This window comes from Lissotriton helveticus, chromosome 9 (genome assembly GCF_964261635.1).
Source record: "Lissotriton helveticus chromosome 9, aLisHel1.1, whole genome shotgun sequence".
NCBI lineage: Eukaryota > Metazoa > Chordata > Amphibia > Caudata > Salamandridae > Lissotriton > Lissotriton helveticus.
The window spans coordinates 539,937,983-539,957,511 of record NC_136070.1 but is presented as its reverse complement, the minus strand read 5'-3'; positions in this window follow the sequence as shown (position 1 = coordinate 539,957,511).

Here is a 19,529-nt window from a genome sequence, read left to right as displayed (position 1 = left end):
GGGAGCGTCGCCCCACTGCTAAAACGCAGCAGACGGAACAAAAATAAAATGACAATAAAACTATTTTATAGTTATTTTATTATTCACTTCTAGTCGCGTAGTCTACAGCGGGCGGGGCCATGTGTCAGAGTCAGCAGCAAGGAGGGGAGGAAAGGCACTGAAAGTGCGCATGTCAGTTTGACCTTTTGAGAGAACATTTTTTAGCTTTGAGTCATGAAGGACATTTAGGCATTTTCAAGACCAAATGTATTGTCAAGAGTAGATTTTGGTGGCCAGGCATAGATATGGCAGTAGAAAGAATGGTCAGAGATTGCAGTCTATGTTCTTCAGCTGATAAGACCCTAAAAACCCTCAGACCTCCTATGGCTGATTTTGTGTGTCCTAATGCTCCTTGGGAGTGTGTTGCGGTTGACAACATGGGTCCGGTTGGCAGTTCCGAGAAATTTGTCACCTCTATGATGGATGTTTTTTCAAAGTGGCCTGTTATTAAGATTATCAAAAAATTAGATACGGACACGGTTATTGCATCTTTTGATGAAGTTTTCATCTCAGAAGGTACACCTGCTACCATAATCAGTGATAATGGTGTACTATTTACCTCAGATGCTATGGTGAATTATGTGGCAAAATGTGGGGTTATTCACAAAACTACTTCATTGTATAACCCAAGTGGTAATGGCTTAATTGAGAGGTACAACAGAGTCCTCAAGGGTGCAATTCAATTAGCATGTAAAAACAATATATCTTGGGAAATTCAAATAAGGAATCCCTTGTGGGATTATAGGGTTGCTTTAACAGACTCCACTGATTATTCTCCATTTGAGTTAATGAGAGGGAGGAACCCAGGTCTAAATCATATCCTGGATGGCTTTAAGACCTTAGTGAAGTTTACTGGTCTTCAACAGAAGTAAAAGACAATCTTAATCTGAAGCATGACAAATATAAAAAGTTTTATGATGCTAAGCATTCTACCAAAGAAGTGAAATTAAAAGTTGGACAATGGGTCAAAATTAAGAAACCAGGTTTTATAAAAAAAAAGGTGCAAGCAGGTTCCGTGATCCTCAACGTGTTATTGCCCTTAGGAAAAATGCTGTCATACTAGAAGATAGGAAATGTTGGAACCTCAAAAGGGTAGCATTGTGTAATGCTTCCTCTTCTAAAAAAAATTGCTTTGGGTAATGATGATAATAGTTTTTCTTCTAAGAATGGTTAAAAATCGTTTCCAATGTTTGATGATGAAGCTGACAAAGAACAGACTTCTTCTCCCAGTAAACATCAGGTTGTCAGACAGAATAGGGTTGTTAGACGTCCGGCTATATTGGACGACTATGTATGTAAATAAATATGTTTTGTTGCAGGGTAGGAGATGTGTAGTGTCTGCTTGTTCGCGTGACTTGACCTGCTGGTGGAGCACGTGGACAAGCAGAGACTGGACGGTGTTATCATTTAGAAATAATCATCGCGCTTGCATTGTATACCTCGCGCCAATGTATCTGTATTGTGCTCGTGGTTGAGTACCTAACATATTACTACAGTTATATGCATGATTCAAATGGTTAACGTTGGATAACAGTCATTGTGAATTCCTGCTTTGTCGTGCATCTACACGTTATAACTTATGCTATCCGGTTAAGTTTTTATAGACTTAATACTTTAATCCACTTCTTGCGTAAGTGTATTCACTACAGATATCTCCAGGCTGTTCCTTGGAGATATCAGCAGTGCTCAGGAGCAAGGCTCCGAGTCCCTGCTGGTGCGTGAAACCGGCCTGCTCCGCCCAATCCCAGCTCTTCTCTCATGCTGGGAGTAATACCATTAGAGAAGTGCTGGGATTGCGTGGGGTGTCTGGGAGCCTATGCTCATGGGGATTGCAGTGCCAGGAGCAGAGGGCCAGCGAGGCGCGGTGGGGGAGAAGAAGATCGCGGCAGCCGGCAGTGAAAGGTAAATCTATATTTTTTTTTTTTCCTCGCGCTGCTTCCCCACCCACGTGAGATTGGCAGCAGCCCCCCCTGCTATTAACTCCTAATTTGTAAATATAAAAAAAAACGTAAACGTGCACAAAAGTGTACCTTTCCCTTTATGAACGAGGACCCTAGTCTCCAGCTCTGGCAAGAATATTTGAACCCCAGCCACAGCCATTAATTGGTAGAAAATGTGTCTGAGACCGATAAACATAAACAAGTGGGCATAATGAAACACCTGGAGCCAGAATGATCGTGCATATTATGAACTAATTGTTTCCGTGGAACTACCAAAACGTAGATTTGGTACAGATTAGATCGCTCGAATCAGTGCAGTTTTAAAACTAAATTCTGAGTCGGCTGACACCAACTTCCACTATTTATGGATACAGGTTGGCCTTGTGAGTCATGCAATTCTTTCGACGTCAGCTGCTTTTTACACTACTTGGAAAAAAGGTCTGAACCCAATACAGGAAGCTTGGCTGTCTCTTGGAGTAGAGGCCGGTGTTCTGCGACTGAGGAAAACAGATTGCTGCTGCAGCAACCTGGAAGAAATTTAAAGGAGGTAGATTGTCTGCTGAGATAGAAGCTGCTACATTTAATGTCAGAATTGCAGGCCCAAGGGGCATATTAACAAGGAGCTGCGATAATTACTGCAAATCGTGCTTAGCGCTGTTTGAAATATCGCTGGCTATCGCTACATTTCATCAAAGCTTATCTCCAAGGCGATAAATAATGCAGCAATAGCGGCGAAATGCCGGATTATCGCTGGAAATACAGTGATAACACTGCAGCGATAGGGAATTCATTGTTGATACGCCATCGTGGTCGTAGCCTGACAATCCACCTCCCTTTATACATATAGCTAAGTCTAAAATTTAGCAGACGTTAGCTTACGGCGATAACCGTGGTTAGCGCAGCTTTACATATCGCAATGGGTGTCAGGGTCCGGCTTGTAAATAATGCGATGTGCGGATAGCGACATTTTCACTGTTGTTTTCTGAGGGAACACCTTCTTTGCATCTCATTAGAGATGCGATGCGAGGCGTTAGTGAAACGGCGGCTGACACAGGAAACACGCGCTGATGCATATTAGCGTGTCCAAGGGTATGCTCAGACGTGAGTCCCTTGTTGACTTGCTACTGGATTCAAGATAGCCTGGCTGATGAGGATTATGAATCCGAAACCGGTCCCAGGATGCTTGATTCCGGTCTAGGGAAGACATGGCTTGGCAGTTCGGGCTGGACTGTTCCCATGAGGCACTGGGTCAGACTGATTTGCATATAGCCATGTCTGAACTGGGGTGGCAGAGTGAGCTAAAGAATGGTGATGGATTAAACCCAGATCAGTTGACTGGGGGTGAGTGTTTTATTTGCTCAAACGCTCCGTCCATCATCCCCTTTTGTATCGCCATGCTAATACTAAGGTAAATCAATCGCCACTTTTCGGCCGAAAATGGCAGTTAAAGCGGCGATGTTGGCCTTGATAATATGCCCCCAAGTCTCTTATGACCTTTATACCAAAATAACTCATCCGCTAACTACAAACCTTTACATATATTGTATCCCAGGCCATCGCTCCTGTTTTGTCTTTAGCTGATACCTACAGATCTGTCTGTCCAAAGAGGTCAACAACCTCATTTAATTATGGGATACTCTTTTGAGGGTCAGAGGTATAAATTGTAAGATCATCCGCAAAATGGCTAGCTTACTTTCATAACTCAGACTTTTAAAAGGGATCGCACCTTTTACCTGCTGTATCCTTTGAGCTTAAGGTTATATATACTCAGATCAATAGACAGGGGGCACCTCTAAAATGTTTAACTTGTCAGTCAAGTGACCATTCCTAGAAAAGGGGGATTGAAAAATATGGGGCATATTTATCAAACTTTTACTCAATGTTGCAAGTCTCCTTGCTGTTCTGCGTGTAAGAGAATGGGCAGCAATGCACCTCATTTAACATCATACAGTGCATTCCTGTGCTTTCCATATACTACTGGCACCATTTTGGCTGCCTAGCACCAATGCAGGCACCCTTGCAAGGGCGCCTATGTTGTAAGCAGGATTGCTTTGTTCCAGGAAGGAACACCTTCCTGCACAAAAACAATCCTGAGAGGCATTTCCCTCTTGCAGCGCACAGGGAAAGCTGCAGCACACATGGAAGGAGGAAACAACAAGGATAAATGAAGACATTTCTTCTCGTTATGCCTCCCCTGGAAAGGTGTAGCATATTGACGTAATCTCAGGTGTACAAACCTTTGTAAATCAGGGAATGTGCCAAAATCCATGGATGAGTGGGAACACTCACTCTCCACCCGTGGAACGCCTACCTGGGGCAGAGTAACGCTAGGCAACGATTTGCGTTGCGTTACTCTAGATTTATCAAGCCATGCATGGCCGCACAACGCGGCCTCGTGTGGCTTGATATATCTGACTTTGTTGTTGCGTCGCCCTTGCGCCCCTAGCAATAAATATGGCCCTATATTTGGGTATAAAGCTCATAAGCCTTCTGCGTAACCTCCCTGAAGTATCCCTCCGTTGTCTCTGCATGAGTCTACACTGGCTTGTCGTTATTATGATACTTTTATATCTCTATTCTGTTTCTTTTATTATTTATGTCCACATGCCTGTACTGCCTTGAATCCAAGTTCAGCTTGTTGAAGCTTGGAACCTGTGACAGCTGCATCTTAATGGGTGTTGTATCCTATATAGGAGTATCGTACACAACCATCTTCTATTAGTAACTATATCTATATCTAGGATTTAATTCTAAGACCCTAGTGTAACACAGTATACAGAATAACAGCTTTCATTTCATTTCAGTGTTACATTTTGTGGGGGTAATTACTAATTTCAGATCATTCCCCAGTTGTCATGGGTCTCACGAACAGTCACCATACAGTCTTCGCTCGCATTGCAACAACGAATCGAAATTGGTTTTGATGTTTCAGTCATCTATATGCTTACGTGCGTTTAAAACAATCGAGTAGCTATGTTAATATCAGACCATTAGACCATGGGAATATTAGACCATACCCAAGCAGTCATGAGTTTAACTAGCAGTTATAACTAACCTATCGCGTTTTTTATTTCAAAGAAAGCAAGGTGGTAACTACCTCTTTTGAATTACTTAGGTCATCGGCAATTATAGCCTATTATAATCATGGCGAGGCACATTATGTAGCAGTAATTGGAATATATCAGGGTAAAATAGGAGATTTTTAAGAAAGAAACTCCACTTAGAAATGGCGCCCAGAAATATAGTAAAAGAAACTCCACTCAGAAATGGCGCCCAAAAATATAGTATGAGAGAGAGTATTTGTGCGCAATCATGTTCGAAGATCTGCATACTGCAGTGCCAAAAAACCAACTATTGTAAAATTAAAGGGTACAACTAAAAGATAATATTCAGAACTGGCCTGATAATGACTCTATAATTGGGTTCCAACTCTGTTCAGAAATGGCGCCCGTACAGGCAGCAACAAACATATTGGCTGTGATCTACATTTTTCAATTCCGGGTCGCGTTTGACCCTCGCTAAATTACAAATTGATTATGACACGTATTATGATCGCAGTGCTTGGTGGAGGACATGCATAAAGAACGTGCATATACTAGGCATGATAGATAAAATAATCAAAATAAACGGACACGATCAAACACATGACACGGGAACCACTTCCGGGTCATGAGGGACATTCGCATCAATCAGCAAGGTTTAAAAGCAGCCTCTCCGGAACACCATAACTTCAGGTGTTGCAGCACGTATCGGAGCATGGCGACTCGGGAAAACGCGGTGAAAAGACTTCAAAGTAAGTACTCGCTGAGAGACTATTAGTTAGATAAGGTTGCCCCCTTACTCTTATTATTAGATAGGGAGCTGCTAAACGGAGTATAAATGTATTAGAGACTAGTGAGAGAACTCATAGGTCCTAGACCCTGTAACATGTATACAAAAAGCCTTTCAATGTGAAACAGTGGGATCCTAATGCAACCCAGTCTGTATTTTTATACTGTGGAGGACATTAAATTGTAGACAGTACCCACAGCGCCACCTTAACTGTATAGATTTTGTTCTTAGTAACACCTAACTAGTGAATTATCTACATATCTCCCCAAAACCTATCATACTATATATTTTTTATCTCCCTAGTTAATAAATCAGAAGAATAAGACGAGTACAAAAGGGAAAAAGAAAAAAGGAAAAAGGGAAAACGCTTAAAAGAAGGCGGCCTCATATAGAAAGGTTTGTATTCTAATATATAGATGGTATAAACGAACCATATGTATAAACACCATAGAGGCCTGACTTTGTCATTTAAATCCTACAGCCGTGTGGCGAGGATCTAGAACATTAATTCACCACTACAATACCGCCTTCGCACCCCCCTATTTGGATCTCAAGTGAAGTCTTTATAAGGTTAGTATGTCAGTGATAGTAGCATGACGATACACAAATGGCTCTACACTGAGACACTGATCTCTGAAGCATGTGCTTACATTTGACCTTAGGTAAAAAAGAACCTTGTGCATATACCACTGAACATAAAGAAATCGTAGGAAGAAGCAGACCCCTAATTTATATCTCTGACGTTGTCTAATATCAGGTAATCTATCTGGGTCATTTTGACTACAATAGAAAATGTGAGTATTGAATAATTATTATTCAATCCCTTGAAACAATATAATATGTTTTTCAGGAATTAAGACATCTTCTATCTATTGACCCTACTGAAGTTTTTAAGTGACACCCATATTCCTGACTAAGATCTCTTTTAAAGATATCATAGGTAACATCTCTCTTTTTTGGTGGTCCACCTTTGTTGATTTAAATGCATAGTAAAGTCTATATCATATGCATGATAATTAGAAACCTTGATTTCAATGTCCTGCTCGTATACTTGCGATCAAGCGTATATGATTATTAGCAGATTCCAAATGAATCCTTTAATCATATCAAAATGAATGGAAACTATTTTCAGTACTGGTAATTCGCTGAAGGGTTATGTTGAGTGGACGGTATGCGCAGATGCAAACATAGATAAATGTAAATAAAAGTACTACTAAGTGATGGTGAAATCCCAATTTTTGACCACAAGATAGATTTATGTATACTTATTATTACAGAAACCCTGTCCCCACGAGAGTTAAAGGGAGAAAACCTGTTGGTCCTGAGGAAGGTGGTGCCAACCCACCGAAACGCGTAGACCTGGCGTACTCAGTCCCCTAAACCATCTGGACTACCTCAATCACAGAATTTGTCTGGTTGAATTGTGTGTTGTGTGGGTAACAGTATTTAGTATGTATGAATAGAGAGTGATTGTTTTTGTATGTGTGGATTACAGGGTTTTTTCTTTAAATATTGTCAAAATTTTGATATTTGTATTTTGTATAGTTTTTATCAAATGTGTATAAAGAAAATGCTTGATAAAAAAGTAAAAAAGTAAAAAATGAAAGCAACTCATGTGTAAAGAAGTAAAAGAATAAAAGAAATTAACGAAAAATAGGTTTTATGTAGTTTGTGTGTCCAATGGGATTTCATTAATATAAAAGTATAATTTGAATCATGTCAAATATGAAAGTATAAGGCCATAGGGGAATTTCTTTATATTTTGTTTATATTGTCCTCTCTTTTCCCTGGCCCAAAGCAAACCTTAGAGGGGGTCCCAATCTTTTGCTGTTGTATCCTATATCATTGACATTGTGACGCGAGTTATTATCAAGTTATCCTTGACTACATCGTATTGACGCCTTGGGCTGTGTCTGGAGCATTTACATGTTTTTTGCGTGTTTTGGCAGTCTGGTTCCAGAACTGCAGCTGTTGTGGCAGTTGCAGCTTGGAACGAGTCCCTGCAGGACGCTGGCTGGTGGGCTAGCTTTCTGCACCAATTAAATTACTTTATTTTACATACTTGATGCTGATTCTTGCTGTCACATTTAGTGAGGAGTTGCTACAACGCACCAAAGTAAATCTGGAGCCTGCCAGCTTGCCTTTTCATTAATCGAATGCCTCATGTGGTTGTTTGCCGGCTTCTGGGAAGCCCAGGATTTTGTTTGCCTGCTGTGTGTTTCAGGGTTGGTGTGTGAGCTGCAGCAGGTAGTTTGCGCATTCTGAGACGGTGCCGCGCAATCAAATCAGATCCCAATATGCGTCACTACAATGATGCAAAAGTGTAGAGACAAGGCACTGGGGCTGTGGGACAGGGGTCTTCATTCAAGCGTTAGTTTATTAGTTTGCACATATCGCGACCTGCATGCAGTCATCCTGAATGACCGCAGATCAGCTTTACAACTTGTGATTCAGTGCACTAACGACGATGATATTGAAATGATGGATGATAAAGAGTGTTACTTTGGCCACATTTCCTTTGCACTTAGAATCATATTAATTAACAGTTCATGCAACGTATTGGCAGCAAGCAAAGTTGCTTTACTACATTGGTGAGAGTCAGGGCCGGACTGGCTGTTGCGGGCACTGGGCAATCCCCCAGTGCGCCGCAAGGGTGGGGGCCGATTTTGGGCCCCTGGGGGCCGTTTTTGTTACAGGGCCGTTTATGCAGCAAAACCGGCCCCGATAAAGAGCTCGGTCGCAACCCCAACCTCCCCCCTGGGGGCCGGCCGGGCACTTTGCCGGGGCTGGTTTTGATCCCAGTCCGGCCCTGGTGAGAGCGAGAGAGCTGAACAGGGCCATCTCTACTAAGATATGGTGCTCTTCATCTCTCTTCCTGCACTGGAGCACTTAGGCTGCCTAGCACCAGCGGCAGCCACTCTAAACTGGAAGCGGTGGGGCAACGGAACAGGGGACGGGCGAGGGGGGAAAATAAATTAAACAACTTACCTTCACCTACTGCCGCCGCCTCCGTGCTCCTCTCCCAACACTGGTCACGCTGCACAGACTCCCAGAGTGCAATCACAGCGCTGCTCTCATGCAGGTAATATTATTTACCAGCATGAGAGCAACACTGTGATTGGCCTGAGGGGGCTGACTTGACACTCACGCAGGCACAGGGAGCCTGCAGCTTTTATCCAACCCCGCTGTACAACACAGCTTGGTTGGAGAAACCAAAGTGTGCATGTCCGTTTGGCCGGTATGAGACGGCTGGCCACACTGACATGCATTTTGAAGTGCTTATCCCTCCTCCCTATTGTGACACTCTGTCACGATGGCCCGCCCTAACCTCAGCTGACAATTGTAAGGAAGTGGTAAGAAGACACTGAGAGAGGTTAAAGTTGGAGACGTGGTTTATTAGCTCGTCTCGTCTCGAAGTCATAAGTAGATATGAGCATTTAACAGATGCAGTACAACCGATGACATTCCACAAGTTCAAAACATAACATGTGTAAATAGCAACACGAGCTTGTCACGAGCAGCCAGACGCAGCTGAGCGCTCGTGATAGCTCGAGTCACCAAGAATACATTCCCAACACACCTTCCCCCCTTAAAAGAAAATCCAAAAAAAAAAAAAAAAAAAAAAACAAGGATCAATTCATCACAAATTCATTAAACCTAACAGGTAAGCGGTGAGAGCGTATAGGTCTGGTATTGTCTGAGTCACACGTGGCTTGAGGATGTTCGCCATTTCCACTCATTCCTCCAACATCATAAAAAACATTGCTGTCCGAATCTTCCATCAATGGATAAGGCCCATTAAATAAAGAAACCCTACTCAAGTTCCAGACAGAACCACCCTCAAGTCTGACCGCGTTCCTAAAAACTTCAATAACCTTCTTGGGATTCGACCAAACAGGAAAACCTTTACTCACACCCTCTTTCTTTTTAATGCGAACGATATCGCCCACTTTGATAGAACGACTGGACATAGAACCAGTCCTTTTGACCATATCGCGTTTCATTCTTTCCTTATATGACTGAACTCTGTGTTGAACAGCTTCAAAATCAACTTTAGAACAGTTTTCAGAACCAGCTAAATTTTTCTTTAGCCACCAAGGAACTAACTTGGTGCTGGGCTTTCGCCCTCTCAGAAGCTCAAAGGGAGAAACCAAAGTCACAGAATTGGGAGACGTCCTGTAAGCCAATAACATGGATTGCAAAGCATTCCTCCAATTTAGATTACCTTTAATAGAAAGCTGTATGGCCTCTTTGACCACACGGTTGAAGCGTTCAACCTGACCATTCGCTTCAGGATGGAATACTGCGATCTTCCTATGGACAATACCACATTTAGCAAAAAATTGTTCAATCTCTTTACTTACAAACTGTGGACCGTTGTCAGTCACTATTTCCTGGGGAATTCCTTCCCTGCAAAAAGTTTCATCTAAAAATTCTATAACATGACTCGAAGTAACTTCCTTAACCATTTTGACCTCAGGCCATTTAGAAAAATAGTCTATGAGTACAATGCCGAAAGCCTCTTGCTTGGGTAGGCAACTGAAAGGGCCAATGATGTCTAACCCCAATTTCCGCCAGGGACCTAAAGGTAAGTCAATGGGGCACGGTTTAGGACGTAAAGCAACTGCTGATTTATCACTGTTAGAACACTGGGTACACTTACGCACAAAATGCTCTACACACGAGTCAATCCCTGGCCACCAGAAAGACTCCTTCAGACGCCTTCTGGTAAATGAAATCCCCAAATGTCCTTCATGTGCAATTTCGAGTAAAGAATTCCTAAGTTGAAAAGGTGGAATAATCTTGTCGCCACGAAGAACCAAACCATTTTCTAGAGCAAGTTCCTCTTGAACCTTGAAAAAACCCATCATGTCTCCAGACAACTTCTTTTGTTCAGGCCAACCCTGTGTAAGATATTTTATAACTTTGCTCAACTCCAAATCTTTATTCATCTCTTCTATCCACATATCCTCCTGCAAAGAAAATTTTCCGCTACACACAGAATTGACATCTTTAAAATTGAAAGCAACTTCACACTCTTCTTCATGACCAACTCCCGAAACATCAGATTCGGAAATCAGTCTGGACATGCAATCTGCATGAACATTCGCCTTCCCTTGAACATATTCAATAGTATATTGAAAAGATTGCAACCTAGATGCTAACCTTGCAAGGCGTGCCGACATAGTCCTTCCTCCACCTGGAGCCATGAGGTACACCAATGGCTTATGATCGGTTTTTATCAAAAATTTGGTGCCCCACAAAAAAGGTCTGAAATGTTCAGCACCCCAAACACATGCCAGTAACTCCCTTTCTATAACGGAGTAATTCTTTTCAGCATCACGTAAGGCCCTAGATGCATAGGCCACAACCCATTCTTTCTCACAATCTTTCTGCAAGAGTACTCCACCTAAACCAGAGGAACTGGCGTCCACCATAATGATGCATTTCACGCCAATAACGAAAGGTTTTAAGCAAGGAGCATTCACAATAAACATTTTTAGAGATTTGAAAGCTTGTGTCATTTCATCAGTCCAGACAAACTTAGCATTTTTCTTTAAAAGACATCTGAACGGATCAACTTTTACTGAAAAGTTAGGGATAAACTTAGCATAAAATTCAATGAGACCTAAAAAGGCCACAAGTTGCTCTTTTGATGTAGGCACAGGAGCATCAACAATGCTCTTAACATGATTCTTCTTTGGCTTGATACCCATTCCACTAATGGTATGTCCAAGATATTCTACCTCCTTTTGCTTAAACTTGCATTTATCAAGGCGAATAGTAAGACCCTTCTGCGCTAATGCAGCAATCACACACTTTAGATTATTGTCATGCTCACGGTCATCTTTTCCATGCACTAAAATATCATCCTGGAATGCTATGGCACCACTCAAACCTTCTAGGGTATCCCTCATTAACCTCTGGAACACGGAGGCTGCACTCGCCAGTCCAAAGGGCATACGACAAAACCTGTATAATCCTTCTGGTGTAATGAAGGCAGTGATGTTTTTGGACTCCTCAGCAAGTACAACTTGGTGGTAAGCACTGGCTAGGTCAACACTGGAAAAAACTTGTGCTCCAGCCAATGTCGACACCATCTCATGGAGGCTTGGTAAAGGGTGCGAATCAACCCAAATAGCGTTGTTGACACTGCGGAGGTCAATGCATAGTCTGAGTTCACCATTGGACTTAACCGAAATAACAATCGGAGAAACCCAAGGTGAAGACTCAATGGGTTCAATAATGTTCTTCTCACATAAGTCCTTTAACATATCCTTAAGTTTAACTCTATAGGATAAAGGGACATTCCTTACTCTATGTCTTACAGGAATGGCATTCTCATTTAATTTGATGACATGTTCAAAACCCTTATACCGACCCAAGGTACCACTGAATACTGTGGGAAAGGATTGACGTAATTTCTCAATAATTAGAGAACTGTCCTCAGTAACACTAGATACACTCAAGGATTGAGAATTGTCCCCAGTGACACTAGACACACTCAAAGATTGCACCACATATACAGGAGGATCAGCCCTGGGATCAATTTTCATTCCCAATTGAAATTGGTGTGGCCAACTCAAAAGTGATAGACCAGCTCTTGATACATACACTTTCCCTGATATATGCTGCTCAGAGAATTGTATATCTGCTATGAAATAGCCAATTAGGTCAATTTTGTGACCCGTATAACCACCAGGTGAAACATCAGAATCAATTAGACTCTTATTCGGAAATTTCTCCTTAAATACACTTAGAGAAATTAAAGTGTACCAAGCACACGAGTCTACAAAAATTTCTAAATTCACATTGTCAATAGTAACAACACAAGATGGAAATTTTGTGCAATCCCCATCTTCACAAACATTAATAACTGTATTAACTTGGAAAGTTTCTTCATCATCTGATTGAAACTCATCACAGTATTCATGTACACAATTCATCTTCCCTGGTGTAGATTTGCAAAACTTGGTGAAATGGCCTTTTTTGTAGCACTTTGAACAAGTTTTGCCTAGAGCAGGACAATTCTTACAATCTGCTAAATGTCCATCACTTCCACACCTAAAACACAATAGTTTAGAAGTTCTCTTGTCATATTTCTGATTTTTATATCTATTATCGTTCCTAGAAAAAGATTCATTTCTCTGCGAAAACGTTTTTTTAAACTTATCCCTGTCTTTAGGTATACTGAAAACATCACTCTTATCATTATCTCTGATCTCCTTAACAAACTTCTCTGAGTGTTCTATGGACTTTGCAATGTCTATAGCGTTATTAAGAGACATATCAGAAGTAGTCCAAAGACGTTCCTGCACTTTTTTGTTGTTAGTTCTCATCAAAATTTGGTCTCTTAATACTTGCTCGTAAGAAATATGTTCGAAATCACATGTTACAGCCAACGTTCTTAAAGCTGAAACAAAATCTTCAACAGGTTCATCAGCACGTTGTTTCCGAGAATAAAATATAAACCTCTCCATGACAACGTTCTTCTTTTTCCCATATCTTAAACATAACTGTTGTGAAGCATACTCATATACATTAATCTCTCCTGGATTCACTAAAACAGGTAGAGTTTTAAATTCTTTCAAAGCAATGCCGCCTAAACAGTGTTTTAGCAAAGACAACTTCCTTTCTGGTTCACAATCCCCTTCTTCTAAAACATCAACATAGGCTAAGAAGACAGGTTCCCAAATCTCCCAAGCCATGGGTGGCTCACCAGGTGCTGACAAAAATGAAGGTGGTGGTACAATGCCAGACATGTTGAATCAATGTTATAAGCTATCAGGAAGTTGGTATACACATATAATTACACTTGAAATATGTATTTCTAAATTAAAATGCACTTTAAAGTCATAAATGTTTAGTATGCACAACACAATTGAAATTGTAATTAAAATTTCCTGCTTCAGTAAAAGAGAATAAAAAATTATTGTGGTTATCTTGATTGAATTCAAGTTCTGAGAACTGAAGGTAGAGTAGATTCCCAGTTCTTTACAAAGGAAACGATCGATGCGCGATGAAAATCGGCAAATCTGTAGTGGTTCCTGTTTTGCGCGATGAAGCCGGCAGTCTCCTAGCAACGTTGCGTGACACACTCATGCGCAATGACCAAAGACGTCACGTTGGATGAAATCACGCGATGTTAGGTGCGTAGCGTAGGATTGCGCAATTAAGAATGTTGAGCGCGGACTCCTATGGCAACAAATCCAAAGATGCAGATCCGGAAAACAAGTAAAAATTGCTTGATTTATATTCTTTAAGTGAACAGAAGTGCTTCTGCTTTCCTCTGCACAGTAGCAATCCGATGCTGTTCTCCAAGGCGAATTTCAAGACGCTGGCAAATTCCAAGGTAATCCAGGATGAACAAAGAAGTAAAAAAATTTTAAAGTAAATATCCGATGGTCTCTTTAAACGCAGGTAAAACGGATCCCGTTCGTCGCCAGTGTAAGGAAGTGGTAAGAAGACACTGAGAGAGGTTAAAGTTGGAGACGTGGTTTATTAGCTCGTCTCGTCTCGAAGTCATAAGTAGATATGAGCATTTAACAGATGCAGTACAACCGATGACATTCCACAAGTTCAAAACATAACATGTGTAAATAGCAACACGAGCTTGTCACGAGCAGCCAGACGCAGCTGAGCGCTCGTGATAGCTCGAGTCACCAAGAATACATTCCCAACAACAATGGTAGGTTTAGGAGAGAAAAATAAAATGATAGTAAAATGGTTTTATTATCATTTCATTTTTCAGTGGGCCGACACACCTCCGCCTTAACAGAGGAGCCGCCCCTGCCTAGCACCAACGCAACCTTCCTGCAGAAAATCAATCCTTAGAGGCATATTCCCCTTTCTATGTGTGATGAGGAACACATCACACACAGAGAGGGAGTAATGAAGAGAAATAAAGATATTTCTGCCGGTTACGCCACTGTCCAGGTCACGTATTATTTTGAGCAATCCCATGTTTACTAATTTCAGTAAATCTGGTATTGTATGAAATCCCATGGATGGATGCATGGATACACCCATGCTCCACCCATGGAACGCCTATCACTATGAAATGCAACACAGCGGGCTGCATTGCGTTACATTTCTTTAAAAAGTCATGCAAGGCCGTTCAAAAAGCTCCTTGTGAGGCTTTGCAAATATCATTGAAAGGCTTTTGTTGCCTTGTGACGGCTGGCGTCAAGCAAAGACAACACAAGTCCTTAATAAATCTGGGCCTTAATTTAACTGGACAACATAACAAAAAATTTTAAGACTCCATTGCTTCTTATGTAGAAAGATTACATTAGCGTATTTTGAAGGCTCACTTCTGCTGTAAGCACCTTGCAGTTTGTATGGAAATTGTATTTTAGTTTTTTTCTCGCTGAGAGATATTGTAGAGTGCTGTGGGAAAAACACTTCTTTTGGTTTGTTACTGAGTGAAGGTGAGGATCCAGATTTAAAAGTTATAGCTAGAGGAGGTCATGTAGAACAACTACCTTATTTTCAACAAAGTCCTGGAAACAATGGCACTGTGTTTTTTGAGAATTGCTTGGTTGCCATGTGGGATATGTACCATGAAGTAAGCAAAATGAACAGATGATGGACTGAATGTTGAACAATGCAAACATTCACCCCTGTCACAGACCTGGGTTTAATCCACCGTTTTCTTTACTCACCACACCACCCCAGTTTGGACTCAGCTATATGCAAATTAGTATTGATTCTGCTCTCATGGGAACAGTCCAGCCCGAACTGCCAAGCCAGGTCCTCCCTGGACTGCAAACATGCATACTGGGACCGGTTTCTGGGTATCTGGGAATCCAGTGGCACAGTGAGCACGGGACCCATATCTGGGCATACACTTCACACTCATGGTGACAAAAGCAAAACGAACAGATGATAGACATAATGCTGAACAATGCAAACATTCACCCCAGTCACAGATCTGGTTTTAATCCATCATTTTTTTGCCTACCACGCCACCCCAGTTTGGACCCAGCGATATGTAAATCAGTCTTGACCCTGCTCCTCAAGGGAACAGTCCACCCAAACTGCCAAGCCACAACTTCCCTGGTGCGGAAACAAGCATCCTCAGACCGGTTTCGTGGTATCACCCCTCATCAGCCAGGCTAGCTTGAATCCAGTGGCACAGTGAGCACGGACCCATGTCCCAAAGGAAGCTTGCATAATTGTTCAGTTGTTTAGGTATGCAAGCACAAAGTATTTTTGATCACTTAACTGAGCTGAAGCCTACAACTGATGATTTTGAAAGATAGGACAAACAGGCAGTAGCAGAAAGGAGACTTGCTAAACATTTTTCTTTATGAACCAATCGTTGTTGTTAAAAGGTTTAATTTTTATTTCAGCAAACAATCAAATTCAAAAAGTATTCTAAATATATGCGTTCTCTAAGAATTTTGGCTAGCACTTGCAACATTGAAAGCTGTCTGGACTACTACATTAGAGATATAATAGCTGCCATGATCATCCGAAACGAATGCCCTGCTATTGAAACGAGTCTTCCTGTGAGGCAAGATGGCGATCTGACGAGGATCGCGGTGGTCACACTCCTGGTCCTCTCCCCTCGTGCTATGGAGTTCCTGTTTTCCTGCTTTTGCACGAAGATAACCTACCAGCTTTGTACATGCTAAACTCTTAGCCACCTTGAACTGCAAAGGGGGAGAAAAAAAAAACACAAATCCTAACCAGCACTCACCACCTTGGAATTCTGGAATCTACCCTGCTGGCTCGACACAGCGGATCCGGTTCCCTCTATGCATCCAGCGACTGCACTTTACAGCTATATCGGGCAAGCCGTTTTAAAGCATTTTATTCTGCTAATACGACTCCTGCAGCAGCCACCAAGAGATCCTGTATGCATATGTAGCACTCACCGTTCAGTCGCAAACCCGAACCGGACCCCTGCCACAGCTCCAGTCTCAGCATTAGCATCGGCTCCTGTTTTAACAGGGATGGCTCCTAAGGTTCCGCCAGCACCCTCCGCAGCTGCCCGCGCAAGAGCCGCCAGACAAACCCAGAGGGAGGCAGCCGAACGCCGCGGCGTGGGTAAACAAAATGCCGGCAATGAAGTGCGAGTTGCCGGGCGCCAGAAGTCAGTGTCTCCGGTAGCCTCTGTCCCCCCCACAAGCATCCAAGGCGGAGAAGATCGTGATGTCGGAACCGGCTGGGGGCCGGAAGAAAACCGCTTGTAAGGAACCGACCGGGCCATCAGTCGTGGACCTGATGCGGAAGGGCTCGAGTTCGCATCCGGGTCATCAGAGGCAGCGCCAGGGCTCACCCGCACCTTGCAGCAACAGCCCCGCTCCGATTGTCATTTCTGAGAGCTCAACAGCAGCTGGGAATAGCAAGGAAACTGATCCAGAACTCGGACTCGCTCCTCGAACTGAAACTGAAGGGGCTCTGGATGGCTCAGCAGTGTCACCTGAGATTTTTGAGGTGAGCAAATTATCGAATATGCCAATTCTACATACACAGAGCAACATTGTGACTATGTATGTTAATGGGGGGCCCGAGGTAACGGAGGGTAGCCCCAGCCCGGGGGGGCAGACGACACTATCAATCTTGAAAAAAATACTGGCGTAACTGATGAAACGAGTGGCGGCCAAGTGCAAATACAGGCTCAAGGAAACCCGGGGGGCAGTCTCGGCTCTTCAATCCCGGATAGAGCCACTGCAGTGGGCCAAAGTGCATGTCCGAGTCCCTGCGCTGGAAGAACGAGTGAGCAAGCTACATATATGGCAGCTGCAGGGGCTACCCCGACACAAGTGCTCTCTGAAACCACTACTGACTTCTCCATAGATACTGGCAATGAGTGCACCACTCGCGGGGTCTTGGAAAAAGACTCAGAAAAAGAGACCACGGACTTTTTTTCTTTCTCTGACGATGCCGAGCTTGAGGATAAATGGGGGGATACATCGTGTCTCACGGATGAATCTGATACCCAATCTGAAGTGGACGAAGCCCAGACTGTGAAACCCAAGCAAAAAGCAGGCAGAAAACGGACCAGCAAGACCCATGGGGGAGGCCTCGACTGGGATCATTCGAACACTGAGCAACTAACCCCCTTGGTTCTCCCCACTCATGGCGCAACTACAGTCTCCACCTTGGAATCAGCCCCACCATATATAGATGCTGTTCTACAGGCAATTGCAGCCCATCGGGAAGAGACCTCTCAGGATGGGCGAAGAGCACAAGCAGCACTTCGAAAGGTGCAAGGTGTAGTGAGGAAGTTAGTAAAGACATGTGGATCATTTGGCAATCGGTTAACCGAAGTAGAAAATAGAACCTTAACAAATGAGACAGAGGTGGTCGCCATCAGAGAACGAGTTGAGTCTAATGAAGCACAAATTGGGGACATTCGATGGAAGCTGGAGGACTTTGAAAATCGCCAACGCAGGAACAACCTCCGCATCCTGGGTGTGCCCGAAAAAGCCGAGGGGGATGATGTTCGTTCCTTTGTTATCAGCCTGCTACGAGACTCCCTTCCCGAGCTGTCAAAATGGAACTGGGATATTGAGATACAGAGGGCACACCCGCGAAAACAGGCGCCTACCCCAGGGCTATTCTTGTTTATTTTGGGAACTTCCTGCTGAGACAGGCGGTCGCAGAGAAAGCTAGACCAGAGACCAAACGTACTCTGAATGACATCTCCTATTTTTCGAGGCCCGATTTCTGTCACACCACAGTCGAGAGGAGGTGGAGGCTTCGCCAGCTCATTAAACCTTTTCAAGATAAAAAGGCGACGGTTTACCTCAATAACCCTGCACGCTTAAAAGTCATTCTTGGGGGCCAGACAAGATTCTTTGATTCTGAAATTAAAGCCCAAGAATATTTGAATAGTTTAACATAAGCAGAAACCCAAATGATGCAGGGGGTAAAGTGAATTGCTGGTTTAGGAACCTAGGGTAACACAAGTACCGACTCAGCACTGTGTGTAGGCGAGCTACTTGATATTAACAGGCCACATTGTGAATTTTTGTGTTTTTATGACACTGTAGCTCAGTGTTAGCCAGTCTACAATCTTAAGTAATCTGAAGGGTAGCATGAAGTGGACTGGTTTGGCTTTTTTTTTTACCTCAAGGCGTATGCTTATTGTGGCTCATTAAGAGTTAGCAACAATGAAAACAAAGTTTATGTAGCTGCTCCTGTGTTATAGTCGAGCTCCGTCGCACTGTTTCTTCTCGATTTGTAATAAACGATTTCTTTTGTTAGCACGTTAGGGGGGGACTTGGTTGTTGCGATCACACACATCGTTCTTAAGACTCTGATGAGTCTGTTTGCCTCAATGTGGGAGTGAGGGAGGGGATGAGGGGGGGGGGGACAGAGTTGGGGGAAGGTGGGTGGGAGAAGGGGGAAAACACAAAAAACAGAAAATAATTCCAATGCAAAGAAAAAAGCACTTTTCTTATAAGGTCATCACTTTCGAAACAAACATAAATTCTGCGACAAGATACAAGGGCATAATATTCGGCATTCAATGGAGGGGGTAACTGTTTGGAGTTGGAACGTTGCGGGGCTCCTTGATAGGGATAAACGGGGCCGACTTGCTGAAATAATTAAGCGACACTCACCAGACATTATATGTCTACAAGAAACCCATCTGACTTGGAATAATAAGAGTTTTTTACAAATCCAGGGGTATGATATCCTCGTCACCACAACACATACAGCTAATACACGGGGTGTTGCTATCCTAGGTAAAAGGTTTCT